This window comes from Fukomys damarensis, unplaced genomic scaffold (genome assembly GCF_012274545.1).
Source record: "Fukomys damarensis isolate Sample0158 unplaced genomic scaffold, DMR_v1.0_HiC HiC_scaffold_1, whole genome shotgun sequence".
Taxonomy (NCBI): Eukaryota; Metazoa; Chordata; class Mammalia; order Rodentia; family Bathyergidae; genus Fukomys; species Fukomys damarensis.
In genome coordinates this window covers 19,006,300-19,011,406 of record NW_022900913.1, presented here as the reverse complement: position 1 = coordinate 19,011,406, position 5,107 = coordinate 19,006,300, and positions in this window count along the sequence as shown.

Below are 5,107 nucleotides of genomic sequence, written 5' to 3'. Positions count from 1 at the left end.
ACTGCTCATTTTACTGGAACCTCTATTGATAGTGTTTATTAAATTATTTGTCAACAGTATCATATTGTTCAAAAATTTTATAAGTTTCACTACACAAGATGCTCCCTACTTATCTCTAATATTATCTCATCTGTAGGAATAGTAATGTTTTATTTAGTTACTGGAAAAGCTTTTAAGAGTTTTCTTAATTTAGAGAATTTTTCTAAAATATATTAAATTGTGTGTTCAATAACTGTGTAAGTAAAATGATAGAAAGCATGAAAATATCCCCAATTTAACTTTCGTTAGTGCATAAATACGGGAAATAACAGAATCCTAGTCAACCACTGACATATCATGAGACATTTGTATCTTCCAGTCCTCTTCAGATTTTCTTCTCCTCAGCCAGGTGGTGCTGCACACCCCTAAGCCCAGGACTCTGCAAGCTGAGGTAAGAGGGTTGCCATGAGTTCAAGGCCAGCCTGAACTACACAGAGACCTTGTCTAAAAAAACAGAACCAACCTGCATTTTCTTGCATTTAGTGCATCCAGGCCATCAGACTGAGTCATTTCTTGATTCTCTAGTGGTTTCTAGATACTCACTGGCCTCCCCTTGTGGAAGTGGTAGTTTGTGAAATCCTAATTATCAATGCAAAATGTGCTGTTTTTTGGTTTTTTATTTTTCTGCTGCAGGACAATAAATTTAAGAGGCTTTTTTAAATTTTTCGAAAAATATAATGGTTTTTAAAATTTATTTTCAAAAATATTTTACCTTCAGCTTACTTAAGAGCAAGAACAAATGGAAATGCGTATACAGGGCCATCCAGACGTGTATTAATTTATATAGATTAAGCAGCACTGGCAGTTAATAGTGCATTGTTTTAAGAGAAAAAAATGAATGCCTTTTAGATCAACATATTATTTACTTTTCTGTTATGAACCAGTATCATAGAACATGACCCAGAATTTGAAGTACTAACCCTAACACATACTTCCTTGGGATGAAGGCTGGAGACGGGGTCAAGCTGTGCAGAGGGCAGATACTCTTCTGCTGTCAGCAGCAATGAAAGAGCTAGGACAAAACACAGCTTGACAAAACACAGGTTAAAAGTTATTTCATACTACGCATGGCTGCACTCACATGCAATCCCAGCAGTCCAGCCTGGGGAATTTAGAGTATCCCCCATGTCAAAGTGCAATAAATAAAAAGAGGGGATGGAGATGCAGCTAGTGGCAGAATCATCCCTAGCACGCCCTGGGTTAAATTACATTATTGAAAAAGCAAAGCAAAACTAGCTTCTTACTTTGAAGGAATGAGACCTAGAGATGACCTATCCTTGACCCTTGGTGACAAAATTGAAGGGAAGGGCAGAAACTGATACACATCACAGATGTTCACGATGTGCGTCTGCTCTCAGCTTAGGCTCTCTTTGTAGCAGACGTCAGAAGAGTCTGATGACTGAAATATCAGTGTCCTCTGATTCTGCTCAGTTAGGTGCTCCCTGTCCCCTACAGTCATCTGCTTAGAGTCTTGACCCACAATTTCCCTCTTCCAAACACATGTGCATATCCAATATCTTACCCCAAAACCTCTGCAAAGAAAGACAGCTGAGGACAGAATTAGGAATGAGCCGAGATCTGAATACCTATTGATTTTTGTTGCTGTTTGGTAGATGCGTTTGACTAGAATGATTTTTTTTCCTAATACTGGTGCCAAAACTGTCCACACACTTATTGGCTTATAAATATGTTTCCTATCTTGCAGTTATTTAGGTTAAAGCCAGTCCTGAGTCTCAGTGGGGTCAAATCAAAGCATCTGCATTTCTCTTTGGAAGCTGCAATGATCCCTACTCTCTTCTTTCCCAGGTATTACAGCCTTCCACATTCTTTCACTTCTAACCCTTAACTCCATCTTCAAAGTCAGCCAGCCTGCCTCTCAGACCACTTTCGCACATTTAGATCTCACTGCGTGGAGAAAAACTTCTTTAATTTAAAGATCCTTAGGACTGTATTGGTTCCATCTGGATAGTGCAGAATAAAGTCCTCATCTCAAAATTCTTAACTTGATCAAATCTAGTAGGGTAACATTTGCACAGGTTGTGGGGATCACGTGTTTGGGAACCAGAATTCTGCTCATGATACCAGAGTAAAAACATCTTGTTTTGTCTCTGTGAACAAATTTGATCTTACATTATTTCCACAATGTATCTGTGCATTTTCAGATTTTCTTCAAAAGGTGACTAGTAAAACTAAATGATTAAACTGTGATTGGTTGATTTTAAGTATCTTGCTTTACATTTCAGTCTAGCACTCAACTTTCATTTCCCTTTGTAAAGGATAATCCAAAGGGGCATGACACTTAGGACAATTAAGTTTGATGCGCACGTTTTTAATTCTTTCAAATGTGATAATTCAAGGATCTGCATTCTGCATATTAAAGATTGTGCTGCATAGACTCATGTACTGAAGATGAAAACTGAAACATTACTAACAAAAGTGTGGATAAAATTAAACACTTCAGAGGTTTTCTTTCTGAAACTCAGGTTCTTTCTTATTGCTCTTCAAAGCATTCGTCTCTATCGAAAATTATAGCCTGCTTGTGTGATCTTTGTATGTCCATTCTCTTTTCCAAAGTAATGTTTATTTCTGTCACATACAAAATAAAAAAATCTTTATAGATTTCAGAATTATAGGGGTTATTTGTCATTTTTTCAAAAGATACAAATAAAAATAAATGTGACAGTTAAAAATTTACATTTTTAAGACAGATGCATTTCATTTTATTATAAAATGTAGTATGATTACAATATTTTATGTAATAATCTTTTAAAAAATAAAGTGCAGTTTTTATATTAATGCTGTATGACAATCTGGTTCCTGTGTACTAAAATATCTTCAGGTAAAATAAGAAATTTTGTGTGCTAGAATCCCCATGACTAATCATTTCAAAAGCAGGCAATATAATAAAAAGATAAGAATATTTCCTCTCATTTCAAACATAGACCAGTAAGGGAAAATGACTTTCTATTTTGCCCTCATTTCATATCATTAGAAAATGGCTTTCTTTTGTGCCCCATTTTCTTATTTTTGGTTCACACTCTAACATAGCTATATATAAAGGAAGCCTATCTCTGTAATAGAAGATGGAAACATTTTGAAAATATTCCAGTATTTTATGATATTTATTTAAAAATAAAATAAATGGATAAATAAAATTTATTCTAAACTAGCTTTTGTATTTTGTGGTAATAACATTATAACTTTAATTTTATTAAATATTGACATTGTATTTTACTGATGTACAAAGCGATTCTATGAGATATGCATAAAACATGTAATGATTCAGTCAGGAGTATGGGATATAGGAGAATTGGGAATTGCTGAACAAAAAATATTTTTTCAATTAAACAGGAGAATTAAATGGTTAGTATTTCAGATGATGGATATTGTAGCTTCTTTGGTTTTAAGGAAAAAATTGACTTAGAATTAGGTTGATGCTTAAATCAGCAAAATGCCATCTACAAAAGAAAAATCTAGCAAAGAAATTCTGAGCAATGACACAGGCTTTCTGAGAAAATAGCTCCATGACAAAAGTGTTCACAAAGATTGTCATAATTACAGAACTCACAATTGGATAGGATGTTCCTATAATTTTCTGGGCTTATAGTAAGTGTTTTATGATGCGTTTTAGATAAGGTCAGAGAGATAAATATTCTAGAATACAGCTTTCCAATTTTTAACTATCTTTTCATCTCTATTCCTTCCTGTTCCCAAAATTGAAGATGTTTGCAGAATTAAACACTACCTAAGTTACCAAACCAGATAATATCCACTTATCATCTCTTTGATAAATATCAAAAACATCAAATAAACAAGGAAAAGAATAAAGGCAATTTCAATAAATCTTGGTAAAAGGCTAGATACCAAGAGAACTGTATCTCTGCAAAGATGAATAAATTGAAGAAAAAACACAGCATCAAAGGGAATCTTGCAGAATCCTTTGCAAGTACAGCAGAGAAAGGGGAAAGGAAAATGTCAACAAGCATAAAATCGAATACAATGTACCAGTATAATGCAACAGAAATAAAATTAATTTGCAGACTAAAGCTACTCAATCTCTATGGAATTTTTCTGAGAAAATGTGTGCTCTGAAACGAGGATTGTTAAAACAATAGAAGTGATAAAAAGGGCAAGTATGAAAGAAGCTAAGATGGAAAACATATTGTATAATATTCAAAATTAACCGGGAACAGCGAACTACAGAATGAAAATATCAACACAAATTATGGGCACTCCTAATTTATTTGAGGAAATTTCACAACATATGAGAAAAAGATAAAAACATGTAGAGTTTTTAAAGATAAAAAGACATTAAAGACAAAAATAAGTAATAATTTTGAAATAGAGCTATAGAAGACTGAGAGAGGTTGTTAGTATAGCTTTCCAAGAGAAATAGCAACCGCTAGAAATTCCAAATTTTGAATAATTTTCTTGATTTGAATGAACTGACAAAGATTACTTGTTCAGTGAAAAGTTAAAAGAGAGTTAACTAGATGATCAAAGGGAGATTTGTGGTGATTATTTAATATACCAACTTTGTAAGGTTATTGGAATTAACGTTCTAAAAGAATCTTACAAATCCAAATAATTTGAGAAGAATCTGTTAACCATTAAAGCAAACCTCTCAACCATCTTTTTAGAAACATTACTTAAACCAAAGAATCAGAGTCTGGAGATTTCTACACAAATAAGGATTGAAATCAACTCATTTGAATATAGTGAAAGCTATTCATGACTGAAGAAAACATAATAAAAGTTTGAGTTGGTGTGATTTTAAAACATAGTTTGACTTCAAAGAAGTTGACTAGAATAAGTACCCAGTCAGTAGTTATACCTCAAAAATAAAAACATAAATATAAAACAATGTAGACAAGGCAATGAAATAATAACAAGGGGTAGAGGAAAGGTAAAAAGAGAAGAAAAAAATAAGAGAAAAGGGAAAAAATGGAAACAAAGTTTTTGTAAATAGGGAAGGGTGGAGCAGGGGAGGGAGCCTAGGTCAATGGGGAAAAAAATAAAAACCAAGCACGATCTGTCATGCAAAGGTACAAGATCCCAATGATGAATG